Source organism: Podarcis raffonei, chromosome 9, assembly GCF_027172205.1.
Source record: "Podarcis raffonei isolate rPodRaf1 chromosome 9, rPodRaf1.pri, whole genome shotgun sequence".
NCBI lineage: Eukaryota > Metazoa > Chordata > Lepidosauria > Squamata > Lacertidae > Podarcis > Podarcis raffonei.
Window position 1 is genome coordinate 68019443 of NC_070610.1, and position 24592 is coordinate 68044034.

Genomic DNA, 24592 nt, shown 5'->3' on the forward strand with positions numbered 1-24592 from the left:
TCAGGCAGTGATTTGGAGGACATTATATGGTCAACACAAGACATTGGTCATGACATTATGTTTGAAGACTGGGAACGGTTGTGGACCACCGGTATAAAGTTTACGGTGTGTAACGCCTTAAAAGAAAATATTATGAAAATGATTTATAGGTGGTACATGACCCCAGTCAAACTTGCTAAGATTTACCACTTGCCTGACAATAAGTGTTGGAAATGTAAAGAGAATGAAGGTACATTCTTTCACCTCTGGTGGACGTGCCCAAAGATTAAGGCTTTCTGGGAGAAGATTTATAATGAAATAAAAAAGGTATTTAAATATACCTTTCTGAAGAAACCAGAGGCCTTTCTCCTGGGTATGGTCGGCCAGTTGGTGCCAAAGAAGGACAGGACATTTTTTATGTATGCTACAACAGCAGCAAGAATACTCATCGCAAAGTATTGGAAGACAAAAGAACTACCCACCGTGGAAGAATGGCAGATGAAAGTTATAGACTATATGGGACTGGCAGAGATGACTGGCAGAATCCGAGACCAGGGAAAAGAGACGGCGGAAGAAGATTGGAAGAAATTTAAAGACTATCTTAAGAAACATTGTAAAATTGTTGAATGCTAAGACGTTGTGGATTTGGAAAATATGAGGTTGTATGCTGTAACCATTATGCAATATGAAAAGAAAGGTTAAAATTATTTATTAGAAATTAGGGAGGGATTTGTTGATCAAAATTAATTAGGGATTGGAATGCAGTAAGGGGAGGTACGAGGAGGTCGGGAAAATAAGTTTTATGAAAATAAGGGATTGAAATTATACATGTGGTGTTTTTTGTGTTTTGTGTGTGTTTATGGTTTATGTTTTTGTTTTTTGTTGTGATATGTGTGCTTATAATGTGTGAAAAAGCTAATAAATATCTTATAAAAAAAAAAGACATTATATGGTCAATGAAAAAGTAATGGCAATACACCCCCATCATCCAGCCCGGACACTAAGTTCCAGCACCGAGGGTCTTCTGGCGATTCCCTCGCTGTGAGAAGTGAGGTTACAGGCAGAGGGCCTTCTCGGTAGTGGCGCCCGCCCTGTGGAACGCCCTCCCAGAAGATGTCAAGGCAATAAACAACTATTTTACTTTTAAAAGACAACTGAAGGCAGCCCTGTTTAAGGAAGTTTTTAATGTCTGATGCTGTATTGTTTTTAGTGTTCAGTTGTAAGCTGCCCAGAGTGGCTGGGGAAACCCAGCCAGATGGGCGGGGTATAAATTATAAATTATTATTATTACAGGAAGCCTACTATCCATATTAAGCGACAGTAAGGAGGAGGCATGTTCACAGTGAGAGAGGTTGGCAAAGAATGTATATGTACAGAACTGAGCCTTATTAAAAGGCAACCCATCTGTAGCCAAAACCCTACAATTGCACCAGCCGAGTGAATCTGGGATTTACCACACCGGATGCAAAGACTAGATAGAGCTGCCTCTCGCTGTTACTAGCAACTATTGCTAATTTATTTGTGCGGGACAAGGAAGCAACTGGTTGAGACCTGAGCAACAACAGGTTTGTGTTGTGCTGCCTGGCTGAATCATTTTAGTTCTTCTGTCTTTGCTGGATTGGCCAACCCCATAAAGTGTTTCCCCCCTCCTTTTACGTGCGATTTTGATCAAGCTATATTTGAAACCTCCACTTTTTTTAACAGGCACTGAAGTCGCCTTCCTGGAGATGTGTGACGTAGAGATATTACTCCATCTCTTTCTCTCACTGTCCGTTCTTAAGGCAACAGTTAGTACTACAGCTGGTAGTGGCTTCTAGATAATTTGCCAGCTATTTTCAGCCCAGCCAGGAAGCCCCAGTTAAAGCTGAAATGTGACAAATGCAACTGGAACCAAACTCCTTCCCTTTTTGGACAGCGAAACTCACAAGCTGTAGAGCTAAAATCTGGCCCTTTTGTCAGCTGGAGGAGGGGAGGAGACAGGGTTAATAAGTTCTTCTCCCTTATTGTGTTTTTGCTTAATAAAATGAAAAGAAATTTCATCACACTTCTTGAAAAGAGGCTTCTGACATGGTGATTCCTTAATGTATTGGTTTTGGGTTCTTTCCAAGGGTGTCAGTTTCTGGGACTTCCCGTAAATTAATCTTTTTTGGTTTTATTTGTCTCTTCCTTTCTGCTGAAACTGGTTTTAAAAATTCCCTAGGAATTCTGCTTTGCAAAAGCTGTCCACTCTCTCCCATTCATGCCAAGGCAAAAATCCTTGTAGAGAAACTGTCTAATCAGATTCATTTTTCCAGAGACTTGGTCAAACTGGATACCTTGAGCTTCCACGGGGAAGGGGGCAGTATCCCCAGATTCCTATGATTATTTTTATTTTTTTAAGAGTTTAGAGCTTTTGCAAAACCTGAGATATGAGACAAAATCCACAGACCATGTACACACTATACAGTCAAAACTCAGTTGTCGAACAGCTCTATTTTCGAACATTTTGGCTCCTGAACGCTGAAAACCCGGAAGTAAATGCTCCTGTTTTCGAATGATCCTCAGAACTCGAACGTCCGACGCGGCTTCCGCTTGAGTTCTTGCAACCAATCGGAAGCCGCGCCTCAGTTGTCGAACATTTCGGAAGCCGAACGGTCTTCTGGAATGGATTACATTCGACAAAAGAGGTTTGACTGTACCTTTAAAGCACACTTGAAGCACAATTCCCCCCTCAAAGAATTCTGGGCACTGTAGTCTGTTATGGGTTGCTGGAGATTGTAACTCTCTGAGGGGGAAACTACAATGCCCAGAACTCTTTGAGAGAAAGATTCCACTGCGATTGTGCTTTAAAAATCTAGCATATACACAGGCAAAGTTATTCTAATTTTGGTGTGTCGGAAATTAGTCTGCGCTCCACTTTCAGTATTTTAACTGTGTCCTCTACCCCCAGGGGGAATTCTTGCTGAAAATCCATGATTAAATGGTATCCCTCTAACATTATCTTCATTTTCTGTTCTGTTTTCCATTTTCAGGAGAGGGGACTGGCACTTTGGTGATCAAAATAGAAAGCACCCATTCCTAAGAGAGAGGAAGCCACAGGGTTTGGGGAAGCCCAAGGTTTGCAGAAATAGAAAAAGTGAAAACCATTTTAAGAAAGGAGGGGAACCCTGAAGGAGGGGGGAACTCCAAAAACAGCCCAGTGGGGACTGTCTGCTGAGGGGACTAAGGAACCGAAACTAGGTGGGAGGAGGAATGCAATGTTGTACCCTGAAGAGGGGCATTTCTTGACTATGAATATGTAGACCACATTGCTCAGTACTTTATTTTGATTCTGGATTTTTATTGGTGATATTGACAACATATATATTTGTTTTATTTGTATCTTTGCATTGCGATTTTGTTTTATCTTACATTGTAAACCACTTAGATATTTTTCAACAATGTATACTGAGTGGCCTATAGATGATTGATTGATTGATTGATTGATTAAATAAATAGCACCCCCACCCACCCACCAATCATTTTGAAAATACAGAAAGGGCTAAATATTGTTATGTTCCTATACCTCATCATCTGACCTATATGGCAGCCTTTGTTTCCTTCCATCGGACTACATGCTTTCGTCCAAGAATTGGGTGCAATCTCTTTGTTTAAGTGTCGTGGTCTTCTTCTTCTTCTTCTTCTTCTTCTTCTTCTTCTTCTTCTTCTTCTATTTATTCTGTCCCAGAGAAGGCAGGGGAGAAGAGCAAGGGAATAGGGCCAGTGGGGCAATGGGGCAGGAGAAGTCACAGCCCCTTAACCCTGAAAGGGCAGTGTGCTGTCTCCATTGCTTGGTCTGACAACTCTTGATGGGCCACGGACCACAATTTGGGAACCCCTATCCTGGATTTGGGGGATGCGGGTGGCGCTGTGGGTTAAACCACAGAGGATTTGCTGATCAGATTTGCTGATCAGAAGGTCGGCGGTTTGAATCCCCGCAACAGGGTGAGCTCCTGTTGCTCGGTCCCTGCTCCTGACAACCTAGCAGTTCGAAAGCACGTCAAAGTGCAAGTAGATAAATAGGTACCGCTCCGGCGGGAAGGTAAACAACGTTCCTGTGCATTGCTCTGGTTCACCAGAAGTGGCTTAGTCATGCTGGCCACATGACCTGGAAGCTGTACGTGAGATGAGCGCCGCAACCCCAGAGTCAGCCACGACTGGACCTAATGGTCAGGGGTCCCTTTACCTTTACCTTTATCCTGGATTTGAGCCCCACATTGGGCAAAACTCTACATTTCTAGAACGTACATTGCCTTGACGCATTTTAAATATGAGGCACCTGAGGAATGTAGATTAGTCATAATAGAGAACAGAAATAAAAAATGGGAAACATGGGTGTTCTGCTTCAGTTTTCTCAGTAGCTCATATATCTTGACTCTGTTTACATCTCTTACCCTTCCACCACCTCATTTTTGGTGAGGATCAGAGCCCAGCGGAAGTGACATGACTCGCTTTTCCTCCTCAGGCAGTGACGTAGCAGCTTCTCTCCCCTCCGTTCCACCTCCACCACAGTTAGCCTTGTCCTTGTACATTTTTGGCTGTGGAAAACACTAGCTCCACCGAGCTCACTCAAATGATCTCACCTGCAAGAGCCTCCGGACACATGAGCAAGCGCTCAAGGAAAACTACCTCTGAATCACCATTCGGAGATAAACCTGACAGTAGCAGGAGGACTCAGGGGCCGCCTCCTGCTGCCACTCTGACTGAAAAATACTTGGGAACTCTGCAATGTGACGCTTCCCGCAAGCCCTGAGCCTGAGGCAAATGTCTGCATTGCCCAATGGGTGATCCAATAAAGGCTTTCCCTGATCAGATCCTTTTCAGTATGTCGGCAGGGGCAAATTCTCCTACCAATTTCCTCACAGTCCTTTTTTGCATCTTATTTCCTTGCGTTGAGCAGCAGCAGAATTGCCACTCTGCCTTATACCTCTGTTAGGGCAGTGGTTCTCAAACTTTTTTCCTCTGGGCCACCCTATCAGAAGAAAAAACACCAAATTCCGTGCCACACCCAATTTTGTATTGATCAAAATACAAAACGTGATAGTTGCATATTCCTGCATTTGCAAGGGGTTGGACTAGATGATCCTCAACTCTACAATTCCATGAAAAGCTCCGCTCATATATAATACAGAGAATGAAAGTTTAATGTTTCCCTCCTCTCCGCCCCTTCCACATTTACCCTAAATTTCTCTCCCCCCTCTCTCCCACCCTCTCTTTCCCCCTCAACCCCATATGGACTACAGCAAAAAAATTGTCTCTAAGGGACGGCAATCAAATTGTATGAAGGATGCTACGATTTAAAAACAGAGACACAGAATGTACTTTTGTTACTTATGGAAAATATTTCATTAAAAACCCCGAAAATAATTTTTACCATAATTGGACATCCTATATAAACGACAGTGGACACTTGGGTTGTGAACGTGAACTGTGTGGGATGCATGTTCGCAACCCGCAGCATTTGCAACCCGTGTCTGCGCACACGGGGGTTGCAATTCGGTGCTTCTGCGCAGGCGCAAAGTGCGCTTTAGCGATTCTGCGCATGTGTGACCGCCGAAACCTGGAAGTAACCTGTTCCAGTACTTCTGGGTTTTGGCGGTCCACAACCCGAAAAAACGCAACCTGAAGCGTCTGTAACCCGGATATGATTGTACTGTAAACAAATAAAAGCAGTTGATTTCCTATTATTTCACTGCAATCGAATACTGTAAGATATTCCACAGAGCCCCAACCCCTCCTGTATAGGTAACACTTTATCTCCAATCTCCTCCTTCCTTTCGTGATATTTGTCAGCCAGGGGAGAAATGAAGCCTGCTTTGTACATTAACTTCATAGCAGTCAGAAGGAAACCTAATCTAGTCAAGCTTCTCCTGCTGGCTGCCTTCTAAAACTGCAGGCATCTCTTATTACGAGGATTGATTTATCTTGTACTTCACTGCTATTTTTCTCTCTCCATTGCAACAAGCTGGTGGTTATTATTGTCTCACCGGAGTGGTGCATGGTTATCTTCCAATGCGCTCTACACAGGGCTACCTTTGAAGGTGACTCGGAAACTACAACTAATCCAGAATGCGGCTGCCAGACTGGTGACTGGGAGCAGCCGCCGGGACCACATAACACCAGCCTTAAAGGATCTACACTGGCTCCCAGTACATTTCCAAGCACAATTCAAGGTGTTGGTGCTGACCTTGAAAGCCCTAAATGGCCTCAGCCCAGTATATCTGAAGGAGCATCTCCACCCCCATCGTTCTGCCCGGACATTGAGGTCCATCTCCAAGGGCCTTCTGGCAGTTCCCACATTGCGAGAGTTGAGGTTACAGGGAACCAGGCAGAGGGCCTTCTCGGTAGTGGCACCTGCCCTGTGGAACACCCTCCCATCAGATGTCAAGGAGATAAACAGCTAGGTGATTTTTAAAAGGCATCTGAAGGCAGCTTTTAGTGTTTGATACTTTATTGCGTTTTTACTGTTTTTTGCTGGGAGCCGCCCAGAGTGGTTGGAGCAACCCAGTTAGATAGGTGGCATATAAATAAATAATAACAACAATTATTATTCCCATTTTAAAGATTCATGTTTGCCAGGATTTCATTGAATTTTGGGAAATGTGTGAGGGGGAAACTGCCTAGGATTCTCTAGGGGAGGCCATGTGCTTTAAATCTAGGTTGCCCTCCCCACTCACCCTGACTTCTGTGGCCTTGAGCAAGTCACTAGCCGTCCTTTCAGCCTCAATTTGGGCATCTTTAAAATGGGACGCGGGTGGCGCTGTGGGTTAAACCACAGAGCCTAGGACTTGCCGATCAGAAGGTCGGCAGTTTGAATCTCCGCGACGGGGTGAGCTCCCGTTGCTCGGTCCCTGCTCCTGCCAACCTAGCAGTTCAAAAGCACGTCAAAGTGCAAGTAGATAAATAGGTACCACTCCAGCGGGAAGGTAAACGGCGTCTCCGTGCGCTGCTCTGGTTAGCCAGAAGAGGCTTAGTCATGCTGGCCACATGACCTGGAAGCTGGACGCCAGCTCCCTCAACCAATAAAGTGAGATGAGCGTCGCAACCCCAGAGTCGGTCACGACTGGACCTAATGGTCAGGGGTCCCTTTACATTTACCTTTAAAATGAGAATAATCATCAGAAGTTGGAGGCTGCAACATAGTATTGCACTGGAGCGTGAGAATTGATTCAGTTAGGGGCTGGCCCAGGGCATTTTGACACCTGAGGTGAACCCCTAAATGGTGCCCTCACCAGGGAAGCAGGGGTAAGAGTGAGGGAAGATCTGCTTCAGGAACAAGGAGGGAAGAAAGGTCGATATTGGGATCTGCCATCCTGGTGAATCCTGCCCCCTGAGGTGTTCGCCTCCCCTGAGCCTCATGGGTGGCCAGCCCTGTGCAGGGTACTCCATTGAGTCCTCTCCCACTATCCACGTCACTATCTAGTGTTCCACTGAACTCAGTAGAATTTTTAACTTTTGAGGAACCGTGCCTAGGGCAGTGTTGCAAAAAAACCCAGAAAGATGCTTGAGTCATCCTCAGGTCTGAGATTTATGCTGATTGCACAAGCAAAACAGTTAACCCCTACAGCGAAACAATAAGATTAACTTTTTTTGAAAAAAAGCATTATTAAAATATGATCCGCTCTGTCTGTAGGCATAGTTAAATGTAAGGCACACCCCATCTCCAAAGAAATTAAGAGAGACGAGAGATCCGATCACAGTCTTGTGGTTAACCCTGCCAAAAAACCCCCCAAATCATTTCCTTGATCCGTCGGTGCGTTTTGCTGTTGGTGGTTCGAGCCCACCCGGGGACGGCTGTGTGCAGAATTCCTGCATTACAGGGGGTTGGACTAGATGACCCTTGGGATCCCTTCCAACTCTCCAATTCTATAGAAATCCTTCTCGCTCTTGCTTTTTTTTGGTGGGGGGGGGCGGTGAAACACAGACGAAAACAACAAAACTCCCTTTCGCTCTGATCTCTGCTTCTCAGCGTTGCTCTCTCCTTCCTCCCCCGCCTCCCCCCTCCCCGTAGGTAGAGAGATTCCGAGCTAGGATTGGTGGAGGAATTCTGGGGGGCGGAGCCAAAGGACCCGGGAGAAGGGGGCGTGTGCGCTACTAGTACACCGGCGGCCGGCAGAGCGATCAGTTTTGCAGCTGCAGAAAGACGCGCCGGGTGTTATTTATTTATCTGCGCTGCTAGATTGATAGATTTAGGTTCTTATTTATTTTAATTCCATAATTTAGACAGGGGGCGGGTGGGTTTGCTAGGAGGTCGCGCAGAGCTGCACCGGTGCGCGGGACTGCTTGGACCTCGGCGAAGGATCTCGCGCAGAGGTTTGATCTTGTGGAAGGCTGCGCTCGGGAGAGTCGAGGTGAAGTTTTCCTCTCTGAGCCTCCGAGTTCATCTCTGCAGTGGAAACCCGCGCTTTGGCGCCCAGAAGAGACACGGGAAGATTTGCACAGAGGCGACAGAATTTGGAGAAAACTTGTAGCCTATATCCGGAGATCTTTTGAGCCAGGTAAAAAGACGCGCGTGCGTGGGAACGAGCGTTTCCGTGTCTGTGAATGCCTTCGGGTTGATGTAGCGTCGTCTGAGCGCAGCAGCGATGTGGACCGTGTTGTACGCTTGACTCCACCGATTTCTGCCGGGTTTCCTTTTCCCAGGGTGTGGTTTTTTTAGCATTGTGGCCACCCATGAAATTTACCTCCCTTGCTTCCAACAGCTTGTTGTCTTTATATTTCGCGGACTTGTGCGGAGGACCAGATCCTGCGTGCTAATAAACGCTTCCTCGGGAGTAGACCCACCATGGGTTATTAGTATTTTAGTGACGGGCAATATTGAGTGGAAAGTGGGAGGGTCCCTTCTTTGGAAATCAGTGTAATTTAACAGCGATGTGCTTTGCGCTACTGAGCCAAGGAGATTGGAAAAAGAAGGTGGGAAATCGGGAGCGTGGTTTTCAACCTGTATGGCCACGTTCCTGGGTCACATAAACCCGTTTATTCGCTCTTGAAACTAGTTTGACGCAGGGGTAGCCTTGGATAACTTAGGGGTGCGCGCACATTATAATTTTAAGCGCAGTACTCTTGCTTAAGTGACACATGGATCGCTAAGTTGCATTGTTTACGTTTCTTTTTTTGTAAAAAACATTTAAGGGGGTCATCAGTATTTTCTTTTGTCACTTGAATTCAGGATTCCCCTTTTGTTAATTTCCATGCTGCGTAAAAAGACGAGGAATGCATTTCTTCCCATATATAGGCTGACTTCCTTGGGCTCTTTTTTTTGGTAAACAAGAGAGGAATTCCAAAATACTCTCCTGGGTAATGTAGAGGATGCATGGAGACGACTTGCTGTGAGGGGTCAGGGTATACCTTTCTAGAGGGCAGCTCCTTTGAACAGAACTGAATAACTTGACAGATGGATTGATGGGATTTTATAGGGCAGATCCATTCCATGCACATTTAATGCACAGGACTCCCTTGTGGAGAAACCTGGGAACTGTAGTTTCCCCCTGCCAGAGCTACAATTCCCAGCATCCTTAACAGACTGCAGTGCCCCGGATTCTTTTAGGAGAAGTCGCAGGCTTCAAATGTGTTTTAAAGTGTTGTTCAGTAATTGGAGTTGATGTCAAAAGGTGAGCGCATGGGTGATTTCAGCTAGGTCCTCTATTCAAAGGGCTTTGTAAACAGTAAACTGATACTGAGCTACACTGAAATGCATCCACTGTGTACTTTAAGCTGTTTGCTTGTCGGTCAGTGAAAAATGAGACTGGTGTAGACTTGTTTGCAACCCAGTGATGTAACGGTGCATGGGTGCTCTTTTGTGAGACACCCCCCCCCACACACAGGTATGCCCCTTTAAAGGTGGTACAGTAAACGTGATTTTTCTTAAGCAATACAGGCATTCTGGCTTTAATACTGTTTCACGCCTCTCCAATCTCTGAGCTGTGTGAAAGTCTGGGGGTCTAGGCACTTTCCCAGGGTTCGTGTTAAGGCACAACAGAGACTGTGTTGTCTTTATGATATATGGTCCATTTACCTACCCTGAACCTACGATGGAGGGGTTTGCACTCCCAAAGGTTCTTGCTTCTCCCAAGCTGTAGCCAGGGATCTGAAAAGAACTGAAACTGAAATCCTAAAAAACTCCACATTCTTTTGGTCTCTGCCCACTTGGGCACCGAGTCCTCACTTTCTTAATGGCTCATCACCTTGCCTTAATTAACAACTCGTACTCATTATCAGCCTGGCTCTTCCAGCAATTGAATTGCTCTGAAAATTCAGGGGGCTTGATTCAATTTTGACCCTTTAATGGTTCCAGGTATTTAGGGGAGTCTGTCCCCCCCAAAAAGCTATAACACTACTAAGTCATCTTTCTTGCTGAACTCTGGCCCCTTCCGCTTTTGCTTAATATCTAGCCTGATGAAGAGTTCTGCTGGACTCAGAAGGTTGCTCGGTGCTTTGTGGCATTTTGGTTATAATACCAGGGACCTTGGAACTTTCAGGATAAAAATGGCAGGTTAACCCTTTAGCTGTGCATGCTAATGCAACCTAACCTGTCCTCCTCCGCAGATTTAGTAGGTCTCTCTCTGTGAAAAGCTTATTTATTTGGCATTCTGAGAATTGGTAAATAGGGCCCCATGGAGATGATGCCGTAGTTTCTGCTCTGATATGACTAGTGAGTCCCTGCTCCACTATGTCACTGTGGCAACGTGATCACAAAACATACTGTATTCACTAGGAAGTAAGTTTGACTGGTTTAAGAAAATGCAACCTAAGCCCTTCTAACCAGTTCCTCTGCTGTTAATGTTTGCTCATCTTTGTTTAAAAAGCTTGAAATCAGAATTGGAGGACTTCATGGCGGACAGGAGCCATAGAACCACAGAATTGTAGAGTTGGAAAAGGGACCCTGAGGGTCATCCAGCCCAACCCCCAGCTATGCAGGAATCTAAACTGTGACAGATGGCCATCCAGCCTCTGCTTATAAACCTCAAAGGAAGGAAAGTCCACCACCTCCCAAGGGAGTCTGTTCTACGGTTGAACAGTGCTTGCCGTCAGAGAGCCATTCCTGATGTTTAGTCAAAATCTCCTTTCTTGTAACTTGAAGCCATTGGTTTGAGTCCTACCCTCCAGAGCAGGAGACAAGCTTGCTCCATCCTCCATGTGACATCCCTTGAGATATTTGAAGATGGCTATCCTGTCTCATCTCAGTCTCCTCTTTCCCAGGCTTAAACATACTCAGCTCTCTCAACCATTCCTCATAGGGCTTGGCTTCCAGACCCTTGATCATCTTGGTTGCCCTCTTTTGCCCACGTTCCAGCTTGTCAACATCCTTCTTAAATGGTGGTGCCCAGAAGTGGACACGGTATGTCAACTGTGGAAGATGCCCTTTCAATCATAGCTACCTGTCATACCTTAACTAGGCAGAGGGCACTTTGGGATAATAGCCAATGAAGTCCCTGTTCTCCTATCCTAGAACTGAAGCCACGAGGTTATGTAGATCAGCCATACCAGAGTTAGAATCCTCTTGTCGAGGATGGGGAGCCAGTGGCTCGGCAGGTGCTGTTTGAATCCATTAGCCGCAGCCAACAGGAGCAGTAGGCTGGGGTGATACAACCTGTAGTATAACAACATATAGAGAACCACGGGTTTAGACAGGATTGTAAGTTGTTTTTATATGCAACAACAGCAGCAAGAATATTATTGGCACAAAAATGGAAGCAAGAAGAACTACCGACAAAAGAAGAATGGAGGATGACGTTGATGGGCTATGCAGAATTAGATAAGTTAACAGGAAGGATTCGAAACCTGCGGGATCAGAGATTGTTAGAAGACTGGAGCAAATATATGAACTATTTGAAAAGCAATTGTGATGAACAGATTACGCTAGTAGGACTGCAAAAAGTTTTGTAAGGTGGATTATTTGAAATATTGCAAGAAAGACTATGAAGATAATTATTCGTTAAGGACAGTTAAATGTAATCTAGAAACTAAGAAATGCATAATAAGGGATAAAGAACGGAAAATCATCAGAGGTGTTGATGGAAGTCTAAAAATATTGTATAAGATGAGAAGTTACGTTGTATGACTGTTGGAACTGATATGTTAAAAAAAATCAGTAAAAATGTGTGTGTGTGTGTGTGTGTGTGTGTGTGTGTGTATATATAGAGAGAGAGAGAGAGAGAGAGAGAGAACCATGGGTTCCTGCTCCCCAGGAGCTCCCAACAGACTGTCTGCTTTAATGAAGCTGGTGTGTGGCCCAAGCAAAGAGCAGGGCAAATCGAGGAGAACTGAAACCTTATCATTCAGAGCTGAAGCTTACAGGGGCGGCAGACCTTTAAAAATGTCTTGTCTGGCTGGTCTACTTCCTCCTCCGTTGGGAGATCTGTGCTGTTCTCTTCCCCTCTCGTTTCTGCACTAACGGGTTTGTTTTGGCTCGCCTTGCCAAGCCTGGAGACGCGGAAGCACCCTCCCACAGTGCGGCTGAGTGTTGCTAAGCCCTCTAAATTTAGGACCAGGCGAGATGCGGAACAGAGAAAGGGAAGGCAGGGAGAAGATCTGGAGTTTGGTAGGGCGGCTGCCTTGTTTTGATCATAAGATCTGGCAAGTAAGACTCGGGTGTCAACCGGTGACTCGTCCCTTCCTCCCCAAACATAGTGCGGAATGATTTCTATATGCTAGGGATGGAATCCCTGATAATGCCTCTTCGTTGCCTGGGTGGAGCATGGGGTATGCGTGTCAAAACTAGACTACTGTAAATTTCTGTTTGTGGTTTCACCTACTTTGGCTCTGCCCAATTCTCACTTGTATGTGGCCCTTGGAAAGTGGTTCAGAAGGTAATGCGGCCCTCAGTCTGGAAAAGGTTCCACAACCCAGATTTATGGCTGTGTGATATGGTTGTTGATGATAATAATAATAATAATAATAATAATAATAATAATAATAATAATAATAATATATACCCCACCCATCTGGCTGGGTTTCCCCAGCCACTCTGGGCGGCTGCCAACAAAATATTAAAATGCAATAGTCTGTCAAACATTAAAAGCTTCCCTAAACAGGGCTGCCTTCAGATGTCTTCTAAAAGTCTGCTAGTTGTTTTTCTCTGACATCTGATGGGAGAGCGTTCCACAGCGTGGGTGCCACTACCGAGAAGGCCCTCTGCCTGGTTCCCTGTAATTTGGCTTCTCGCAGTGAGGGAACCACCAGAAGGTCCTCAGCACTGGACCTCAGTGTCCGGGCAGAATGATAGGGGTGGAGACGCTCCTTCAGGTATACTGGAATGAGGCCGTTTAGGGATTTAAAGGTCAGCACCAACACTTTGAATTGTGCTTGGAAACGTACTGGGAGCCAATGTAGGTCTTTCAAGACTGGTATTATGTTGTCTTGGCGGCTGCTCCCAGTCACCAGTCTAGCTGCCGTATTCTGAATTAGTTGTAGTTTCCAGGTCACCTTTAAAGGTAGCCCCACGTAGAGCGCATTGCAGTAGTCCAAGCAAGAGATAACTAGAGCATGCACCACTCTGGCGAGACAGTCCGTGGGCAGATAGGGTCTCAGCCTGTGTACCAGATGGAGCTGGTAAACAGCCGCCCTGGACACAGAACTGACCTGCACCTTCATGGACAGCTGCAAGTCTAAAATGACTCCCAGGCTGCACACCTGGTCCTTCAGGGGCACAGTTACCCCATTCAGGACCAGGGCGTCCCTCCCAACCACCTGCCCCCTGTTCCCTCAAAACAGTAATTCTGTCTTGTCGGGATTCAACCTCAATCTGTTGGCTGCCATCCATCCTCTAACCGGCACAAGGGGAGAAGAGGAATGATTTAAAGATGGAGAAACTTTAGGGCAGAAGGTTATGCTGAGTATAACCTTTCATGCCATGTATCAAAGCAGCTTTTGCATGCTGATAGATTTGTCATCAGTGTGGTTTGGATGATACTAAAAGTGTGGAAGATGGACTTCAATTATTATATACTGCTGTTGGGAGGAGAAACTACCCAAGTGTTGTTGTTTGTTCAATATCAGAGTTGGGCGAACCTGTCATTGCAATTATTCTGTGGGGAAGGTTGCAAGCAATCTTTCCAAAGATGGCTTAACAGAAGGATAGTATTTGCGCCCATAGAAACTAGCTCCTTGAAGGAGGTGGAAAAAATAAACCATGTGAGAGAGCATCAGACAGGGGAAAGAGTTTGAATTTTTTACATCTGGTTAACGCAGGTGGCGCTGTGGGTAAAAGCCTCAGCGCCTAGGGCTTGCCGATCGAAAGGTCGGCGGTTCGAATCCCCACGGCGGGGTGCACTCCCGCTGCTCGGTCCCAGCGCCTGCCAACCTAGCAGTTCGAAAGCACCCCCAGGTGCAAGTAGATAAATAGGGACCGCTTACTGGCGGGAAGGTAAACGGTGTTTCCGTGTGCTGCGCTGGCTCGCCAGATGCAGCTTTGTCACGCTGGCCACGTGACCCGGAAGTGTCTCCGGACAGCGCTGGCCCCTGGCCTCTTAAGTGAGATGGGCGCACAACCCCAGAGTCTGTTAAGACTGGCCCGTACGGGCAGGGGTACCTTACCTTTACCTTAAATGCTGAATAGAGCATAGCTGGGAAGGCCTTGTTAACATCTGACCTTGTTTAGAGATGGGAGGGGGCAAGTGGACCTGCAACAAAATGTTACAGTATAGAGTACAGCCACATGAGGGATGGAGCAAGCTTGCTTTCTCCTGCTCTGGAGGCTAGGACCCAAATCAATGGATTCAAGTTAAAAGAAAGGAGGTTTGAACCCAGGTCAAGCAAGGAGCGCATGGGTAGAGTTATGTTCCAGCCAGGCAAAAACCTTCAGAAGGACTGTTGAGCTGTGTGACTTGGGAATGTGGGAAGGGCCACATCCAGGCCCCTGGCTGGTGATTCCCTATCTCTGTGCCATTATGAAGAACAGAAACTCATCTGCCAAATGTGTTTCTAATAGGTAGGTGGTTTTATGCTTTCTCTTGGGCTGCGGTCTTCAGATCATTTTCTCTGGAACTGTTTGTGTTGTCTGTGTGGGAGCACTTGGATCTGTTAACTGATGAGGCACACCTGAAAAGCACCCAGTCAGGGCAGTTCTTCCAGTAACACCTGTTGCAGCCTTCTTTCTGGTGCTGTCCAAGGCCTGGGGGAACTCTGCTAGCCAAGGCAGGTGTCCACCGTTCCTGCCTCTTCTCCGCCAGTGCAGAGAAAAACTTTGCAGAAAATAATATTGCTGGAAACATTCATGACAGGCCGCAAAAGCTTTTACACATGATCCCGGACAACTGATAGGTGGCATCTGTCATGATTTGATGCGTTTGAGAGCCTTATCATTGGACGTCCTGTCCCTGGGTTCAGCTGTAACGAGAGATGGAATGTTCTCCCTGGTTACTTTTTCCTGATTCTGTTAAATTTACATTAAGGGTTACCGTACTGTCTCTGATTTGGATTTGATCTACTGCAGGCTTGGCCAAAAAAGGCCGCTGCCAGGTAATGCGATGATACGGACGAGAATAGGAACAACCGCAAGTCATTATTGCATTGTTGTGAGTTGCGAAATGAAACCTCACACAAGCAAAAAATGTACAGTAGTACCTCGGGTTAAGTACTTAATTCATTCCGGAGGTCTGTACTTAACCTGAAGCTGTTCTTAACCTGAAGCACCACTTTAGCTAATGGGGCCTCCTGCTGTCGCTGCGCCGCCGGAGCACGATTTCTGTTCTTATCCTGAAGCAAAGTTCTTAACCTGAGGTAATATTTCTGGGTTAGCGGAGTGTGTAACCTGAAGCGTATGTAACCTGAAGCGTATGTAACCCGAGGTACCACTATATTGTCCTTTGCCACCCTGGTGCCCTCCAGCTGTTTTTGACTAGAGAATGGGAGTTCTAGTCTGAAACATCTGGAGGGTGCCAGGTTGACAAAGTCTGCTATTAGTGTACTTGGAAGCCTGTGTGTGTGTGTGTCTAGCCTAATGTAAAAATAGTCAGAGTGAAGCCAAGTTCCCGAGACATATTGCAAGATAACAGGGTGACTCAGAGCTGCTTTCCTCGCTCTGAAGAGTTTTGTTTTCCGAGTGCCCCATAAAGCGTGTGGGTGTGCATGCCTTAAGTCTGTCTGAATAAGAGGTTAAAAGTTAAAGTCTCTTAATCATCCCAAAAGCATTCCCCTCTGTAACATTTTCTTGTAAGCTGTACACGGAGATAAAGAGTCCCCTTTTCTTTCCCATCTACTGTGTCTTAATGTGTACTTGGAAGATCCCACTTAATCTGTTGACTTTGTAGGTGTGATGATTTGAAAGGCTGAGACTTTGATCCAAGGGTCTGGAGTCAGGTTCCACCTTCTGCTCAACTGGAGAATTGCTGGCTGATGAATAAACCCAGCTGCTGAAGGCTGGCAGTCCTGAAACCAGTTCTTCTTTCTCCTGCTTATGATCAAGTTTTATATTGGAAGAAATTAGCATCGCTGCAATTGGATTAGATTTCACCAGACAAGAAAGTCCTGAGGCTGCATGCATTTCTTCATATCCTGAACTCTGTTCTTTTTCGTCAAAATCCATTTTGTGGCTAATCGATGTATTTTCACATGTCTGTGTCAAGCATCTGTACACCTCTCCAAATTGTAAGCTTGTGAACAGCAAGTACACAGGGAGGAGGGTTGAACCTTCATATACAGTCGTACCTTGGAGGCCGAACAGAGTCCATTCGACTTCCAAAACGTTTGACTTCCAAAGTGAGGCTTCTGATTGGCTGCAGGAAGCTTGTCAGATGTTCGGCTTCCAAAAGAACATTTGAAAACCAGAACACACACTTCCAGTTTTCGATCACTCGGGAGTCAGAACAATCGACTCCCAAGGCGTTTGGGAGCTGAGGTACGACTATTTGCAAATGCGGATATGTGCATTTAGAGCCAGAATTGGTGGCAGATCCTCAATAAGTGTATTTTAAACGGCCAACTTGGATCAGTGTCACGTTTCCTCTCAGCTTCTGCACTCCATCAGCAGAACCAAGAGATGCAAATTTTGGGGGCTTATCTGAGGCAAACTGCAGTTCCTTAGTCTGATTTTGTGGGATGGCATAGAGGAAGGCAATAGGAGAAGTGGCATGAAGAGAGAAGTTTCCTTGCCCAATGTTGATTCTGCCCACATTCAGTTTGGACTTATTTCAAATGGGGCCTTCAAGACAAAATTGTTCTCCTTCCCCTAATCTAAGGCATGGGTAGGCAAACCAAGGCCAGGGTGCCAGATCCGGCCCAATCGCCTTCTAAATCCGGCCCGCGGACAATCCGGGAATCAGCATGTTTTTACATGAGTAGAATGTGTCCTTTTATTTAAAATGCATCTCTGGGTTATTTGTGGGGCATAGGAATTCGTTCATTCCCCCCTCCAATATAGTCTGGCCCCCCACAAGGTCTGAGGGACAGTGGACCGGCCCCCTGCTGAAAAAGTTTGCTGACCCCTGATCTAAGGTATCAACAACGAGCATTCTGAAAACATTACCAGGCCAGCTTCAATCCTGGATAAACCAAATTTATTAAAAAGGAATGGACCTTGAGATCCTTGTACTCCTTAGCATTTAATACACTTACACCTTGGGTTAAATGTGCTTCAGGTTGAGTGTTTTCAGGTTATGCTCCATGGCGACCGGGAAGTAACGGAATGCGTTACTTCCGGGTTTCGCCGCTCACGCATGTACAGATGCTCAAAATGACGTCATGCGCAGAAGCGGCGAATCGTGACCTGCGCAGTCGCCGGTTGCATTCTACTCAGGATGTGAATGGGGCTCCGGAACGGACCCCTTTCGCATCCAGAGGTACCACTGTATCAGGACATCTTAGTATTTTATTTTTTTAATGATATACCTGACACATAAATCTGCCCCATGGTTCATCTAGCCCAGCACAATCTTATTGGGAACAGCACCAGGGTCCTCAGGCCTCTTTCTGAGCCTTGCTATCCAAAATCCTTGAAACCAAGTCTGTTCCCTCTGCAGGTTCTCAAGTGCGGCCATTCCCAACATGGTGCCCTCCAGACAGCTGTCTTGACTGGGGCTGACATGAGCTGCAGTTTGAAACATCTGGAGGGCACCAGGTTGGGGAAAGCTGCTCTGGCACTTGTTCACCATTTGGGTTCACACACCCAAGGCTAAGGAAGCACCAGCCCCTGGATTCTGTGAGGCTGAAAACTAGAACGGTGTGCAACACTTGAGCATGGCCCAGCAGCCCCTCCTTCCCGTCCTCCAGCTGCTTGGTTGTAAATAATGACATAGAAAAGCAGCTTTTTGCCTCAAACGATCTCCTGCCGCACGGGGGAAGTTTTATTGCAGGCTTTGGCTGGGGCCTAAGTCCATCGTGCATCCCTTTCAGATTAATTCACTCCGTAAATCTCTCTGCAACCGAATGGGGCAGAGGCGGAATTCTCCCAGGGTCCTTGGTGGAATTGTCATGCCATTGTCCTTCTAATTCACGCGCTGCTTGGATCTTGCAGTTCTGAAACGCATAAGCTTTGCCTTTTGTTTTGTTAAAAAGAGAGGTAGGGGGTGCGTTTAGAGGAAGCTCGGCTGGTTTAAGCCCGGCTTTGAAGAAAACATGCAGAGAGAAGGGAGAAAAAAGAAGCGTCTTATCTCAGCAATATCAACGGTCTTTAAAAGGCTGGTGCCACTTAAGGACAATGCGGTAGTCGTAGTGTAGCACCTCTTCCTCCCCAAGGACACCGCTGTGGGTTAAACCACTGAGCCTAGGACTTGCCAATCAGAAGGTCGGCAGTTCGAATCCCCATGACAGGGTGATCTCCCGTTGCTCGGTCCCTGCTCCTGCCAACCTAGCAGTTCAAAAGCACATCAAAGTGCAAGTAGATAAATAGGTACCGCTCTGGCGGGAAGTTAAACGGCGTTTCCATGCGCTGCTCTGGTTTGCCAGAAACGGCTTAGTCATGCTGGCCACATGACCCAGAAGCTGTACGCTGGCTCCCTCGGCCAATAAAGCGAGATGAGTGCCGCAACCCCAGAGTCAGCCACAACTGGACCTAATGGTCAGGGGTCCCTTTACCTATTGGCCCTTTGCAACCAAGGGAAGATGCCCGGGTGCCAAGATGGTGTCGGACGTCTCCACCATCTGGAGGTGCATGCCTGGGGATCCTTGGTTCTTGACTGTTTTCACACACCCTGTAGAATTCTACCCACTATATTTTATCTGCATGGTCAGAATGAATTTCAGGAATCAAAAGGTTGTATTGGAAAATACAACTCTCAAGTCGCCTGGCCCCAAAATGGGGCATTCTGTTTTGGCGACTGTAACAACCCTGGTTTTAAGGAGCCCTGGTTTAAGGACCTAGCTCATATAGCTTGAGTCTTTAACGCTGCCCCTGATCTGCTCTGGAGGGTCCCTCAATTCCTCAAAGCAGACTAAGGGAGCCACAGAGGGGAGCAAGGGGAAGTCTCATTGCACAGCTGTATATTCCTGCATTGTGGGGGGGGGGGGGTGGACTGGATGAAACTCAGGGTCCCTCCTAGCTCTGTGAATCTATGAGCAAATGCCTTTTCTGTCATGGATGGGCACAACTGGAGATTGCCCAGTGTGTTTTGTTCTGTCGAGAATTTGCCAACAAAAGCTGAATTCTTAGATGATTTAAATCTATGAGAAACCTTGTTCTCTGCATGAATGCCTGTTGAAATCCCATGGAGCCCATTCTCCCCTTACACCCCCCCCGTACTGTTTGCATTAGATGAGGCCATCGACAGGTGGCCTATATTTATCCTCTTCACACTTTCATATCGGCTCTGACATTTGGACAATGCGTCGTGCGTCTCATTCAGTAACCTGGCCCGGTCATTCCGAATGAATGACCAGCATCCCTCGCCTTCCACTCCAATGTATAAGCAGACACAGAAGTGATGCCTTATTGAATTAAATTGGTGGGCCAGACCAAGCTGTGTCAGTGCCACTGCAGTAACTGGCTGCCGGTGGGGAAATGAACCTGACGCTCCTGCAGAAGTAAGCATCTGGGCATCCTGATCCAGCAACAAGGAGCCAACTTGCATATGTTGATGAGCATATCTTGATGCCCACTTAGGAACACAGGAAGCTGCCTTATATGGAGGGCTCATGCAGACTTGCGCTTGCCCCCATGCCTAGAAGCACAGATCCGAGCGCAAGCCTGCATGCACTTTAGCGATAAACTGGTGCAAACGTCAATCCGGAGGAAAAATCAGTTGACATTTGCTCCAATCAGTGGTAAAGAATGGATTTCTGCAGGGGGAAGCGGAAGTCTGGAGGAGCGGAAGTCAGGTTATCAGTCCACCTAGTTCAGGGGTCAGCAAACTTTTTCAATAGGGGGCCGGTCCACTGTCCCTCAGACCTTGTGGGGGGCCGGACTATATTTTGGGGGAAAATAAATGAATGAATTCCTATGCCCCACAAATAACCCAGAGATGCATTTTGAAATAAAAGCACACATTCTACTCATGTAAAACACCAGGCAGGCCCCCAAAATAACCCAGAAATCCATTTTAAATAAAAGGACACTTTCTACTCATGTAAAAACACTCTGATTCCTGGACCGTCCTCTGGCCGGATTTAGAAGGCAATTGGGCCGGATCCAGCCCCCGGGCCTTAGTTTGCCTACCCATGATCTAGTTCAGTATTGACAGGTAACGTCTCTGCAGGGTTTCAGGAAGGGAGTCTCTCCCAGCCCTGCCTGGAGATACCGGGGATTGAACTTGTGACCTTCCGCATGCAGAGCAGATGCTCTGCCACTGAGCCGTGGTCCTTCCCCTTGCATGGTGATGTTCCTCTTGGCTCCAATGGAACAGAGTGGCTCAGTCAGTAGAGCATGAGGCTCTACATCTCAGGGTCGTGGGTTCAAGCCCCACCTTGGACAAAAGATTCCTGCATCCCAGGGGCTTGGACTATAGATGGCCCTTGTGGTCCCTTTCAACTCTGCAGTTCTATGCTATGCAGAGGAGAAATTGTTTAGATTTGGACAGGAGTTGTCGTCTTTATTCTAAATCTTGCATCCTGAGTCCTTTTGGGTGACGGCGATAGGATTCCTATACATTTGCGCTTGTGCTAATTCCTAATTTGCGCTCTTTCAGCTGACTTTCCCATCAATGAAAAGCTTGGGAAACATTTTCCCACTCTGAATTCAAGCATATTTATCAGTGTCTTATGCGAATGTATTTTGAAATGTTTACATTCAAGGATGTATTGGAATCTGCTGGTCCTTTGTTTGTTTGGCTTTTAAATTTTATATTGGTGATGTAAGGAAGAGTCTGGGTGTTCTATTGCTTCTAAAGTATGACAAAGAGATGTCTATGGGAAGCATCTTTAGGGGAAACTGGTGCTTGTTTCTGTTTTGGGTTTTGCAAAATAGCAGATGGAAGGATGTGAGGGGGGAAAGGAGCTCATCTGCGGTCATGAAGTGGCCAAGTACCATTTGTCTCTTCTTTTTCTGCTGCTGGTGATCCCCTCTGAAGACAAAGGGACTTCCTGCCCACTTTTCCTTTCCCCAACTGCCTTCTCCTCCCAAAGCAGCATGTGGCATTCTCATACTGCCTAAAATTTCACCTGCTGCGCGCCTGTCCCCTTCTGCGAAGGCACGTGGGTCTGTTTTATACTTTCCCTTCATGCACACATGCACATCCCCCCACCGTCCCCCCTCCTCCTGACTTATTGGTGCTGGGAGGAATCCAATCCCTGGTCGAACAGCTGCTCAGAGTGATGAATGTGACTTTTCAGATGCTGAGCCTGCTGCCGTCCCTTATTTTGATGCAAATCTCCTTTGGCATCTTGAAAAGAGGGATTAGCAAAGGGAGAGGGGGGTTAGGCAGGCCAGGGGAGTCTCCCCAGCTTGGTGTGCCTTCCCCCTTCCCCAAGCGACTGTGTTTTAGCTTTCTGTCTTATTGTTTCCTTTCTCAATCCTCCAAGTCTCGTGCAGAGTTTGAATGCCTTCATTGTCTTGACCTGTTGCCAGAAGCAAGCCAGACCCTTTGGCTCTCTGTGCTGCATGGTGCGTTTTCTTCCTTTCATTTTTTTTTGTCCCCAGGAATCCAGCTAATAACTTAATAGCTTCTCCTCGCCTCCCTCCAAAAAGTGCTTTGTTGGGAGTTTTGGAGCACACAGATGGAGAAGGAGGGTGGGGAGAGAAGCTACGTATTGACAGGCTGTTCTGTTACCACTTGTTTTCCAAAATCGGGTTCTTTCCAAAATTGTTTTCCAAAATCGGGTTCTTTCCTGGACTGGCACATACCAGGTCCTGAATTTATTTACTATTTAAAAGAGTCTGCCCCCCAACAAAACAACAACAACATCAATAACAACAACCCCCAATAGAGCATGGGTAGGCAAACCCACATGGATGGCACTGTGGTCTAAACCACAGAGCCTAGGGCTTGCCGATCAGAAGGTTGGCAGTTCGAATCCCTGTGATGGAGTGAGCTCCCGTTGCTCGGTCCCTGCTCCTGCCCACCTAGCAGTTCGAAAGCACATCAAAGTGCAAGTAGATAAATAGGTACCGCTCCGGTGGGAAGGTAAATGGCATTTCCATGCGCTGCTCTGGTTCGCCAGAAGCGGCTTAGTCATGCTGGCCACATGACCCAGAAGCTGTACGCCGGCTCCCTCGGCCAGTAAAGCGAGATGAGCACCGCAACCCCAGAGTCGTCTGTGACTGGACCTAATAGTCAGGGGTCTCTTTACCTTTAGGCAAAGTAAGGCCCGAGGGCCGGATCTGGCCCAATCGCCTTCTAAATCCAGCCCACAGACAGTCCAGGAATCAGCGTGTTTTTAAATGAGTAGAATGTGTCCTTTTATTTAAAATGCATCTCTGGGGTATTTGTGGGGCATAGGAATTCGTTCATTCTTTTTTTCCAAAATATAGTCCGGCCCCCCACAAGGTCTGAGGGACAGTGGACCAGCCCCCTGCTGAAAAAGTTTGCTGACCCGTGCAATAGAGAAAGAGAAGAGGTGCCATCTGCACTTGCAATGCTATCTTTGCGGGAAGGGGGGAATTAAGCACTTTCCAGGCACACATGTGTGTGCAGTGTGCTGGCACTCTTTTTTGCAGAGTCTCAGCTGTGTTGGGTGGAGCGCACAGTTCATGGAGAATAAGGCTATCAGTGACTGCTAGCCACTACGGGTTGAAGGCAGCAGTGCTTCAGAATGCCTGTTGCAGGAAACCACAGGAACAGAAAGTGCTCTTGCATTCCAATTCTCCTTGAGGGTTTCCCGCAGGCATCTGGGTGGCCACTGTGAGAGCAGGAAGCTGGACTAGATGGGCCACCAGCTGGATCTTCTTATGGACGAGAGAAGAAGATAAACTGCCTTAGGTCATCGGTCTGTCGAGTTGTCCATTACAATCGGCAACCAGCTCTCCAGGGTTTCAGGAAGGAGTCATTGGCCCCACAGGAACACTATACCAAGTCAAACCATTGGTCCATTTAGCTCTGTATAGTCTACACCAGGGCTAGGCAACCTAAGGCCCATGGGCCACAAGCGGCCCATGGGAGTCGCTTAACCGGCCCACAAGCCACCCCCGAAACAAGCCGCCCACTGTGCGAGTCCCCATGCGCTGCGCTAAACCAGCGCAACGCGGGGACTCGCTTCCGAAGCACTGGAAATCGCGTCTGCGAATGCGCAGATGCCAAAAATCATTTCTGTGCAGGCGCAGACACCGGAAATCATGGGTGCGCACACTTATGTGCGTGTGGAATTCGGCCCATGGAGGGATCTCCACTGGAGTGAACCGGCCCAAGCAAGGTAAACCTTGCTGACCCCTGGTCTACACTGACTGGCAGCAGTCTCTAGGGCTTCAGAGAAGAGTCTCTCCCAAGCCCTAACTGGAGATGCTGGGGGTTGAAGAGTATGAAAAGCACCTGCTCTGCCACTGAGCTGCAGCCATTTCTTTCATTTGATCTTGATATTAAAACTGTTGGGAGTCTTGCTCAATCAAGGGTGTGGCAGCACCATTCAGAATGAATGACACGTGGGGCATTACACCTTACACAGCAGGTTCTCCCCTTTCCTGTTTGACTCCTCCTTGTTGTCCATTTCATTATTTGCATGCCTGTAGCCCTTGGGGAAGCATGTGTATGGAGACATGCCAGCCTCTTGCATGAAACTGAAACAAATGTACATACCCGGCAATTTGACTCGTAACCCAGAGGGGCGGGGAGTTGACTGTTCAGACATCATTGATGTGATCATTCCTATTTGCCGAACATGTGGCTGCATCAAGGATGGGATGCGTTGTAGGCTGTGTGACTGGAAATTGTTGTGTTGTCTTCTTTGGCGATCACTCGTAGCCGAGTAAGATTGTCTTCCATAAACACGGTTTTAACAATGAGTCTGTGAGTGACAGATGGGATGCGGGTGGCGCTGTGGGTTAAACCACAGAGCCTAGGACTTGCCGATCTGAAGGTCAGCAGTTCGAATCCCCATGACGGGGTGAGCTCCGGTTGCTTGGTCCCTACTCCTGCCAACCTAGCAATTCGAAAGCACGTCAAAGTGCAAGTAGATAAATAGGTACAGCTCCAGCGGGAAGGTAAACAGTGTTTCCGTGCGCTGCTCTGGTTCGCCAGAAGCGGCTTAGTCATGCTGACCACATGACCTGGAAGCTGTCTGCGAACAAATGCTGGCT

At 47.0% G+C, this 24592-nt stretch overlaps 1 protein-coding gene across 2 annotated transcripts in view; it reads left to right on the forward strand.

The window, feature by feature from the left end:
• The window catches only part of RASGEF1B (RasGEF domain family member 1B), a 247675-nt gene that overhangs the window by 194571 nt on the left and 28512 nt on the right, over nucleotides 1-24592 (forward strand). The window contains exon 1 of one of the 2 annotated variants that reach the window (XM_053404310.1): nucleotides 8180-8495. The exons of the other annotated variant lie outside the window; for it this stretch is intronic. The gene's annotated coding sequence lies outside the window, so the exon portion shown is untranslated. Of the gene's footprint in view, nucleotides 1-8179; nucleotides 8496-24592 lie in introns of those variants that run through there. 2 annotated transcript variants of the gene reach the window in all.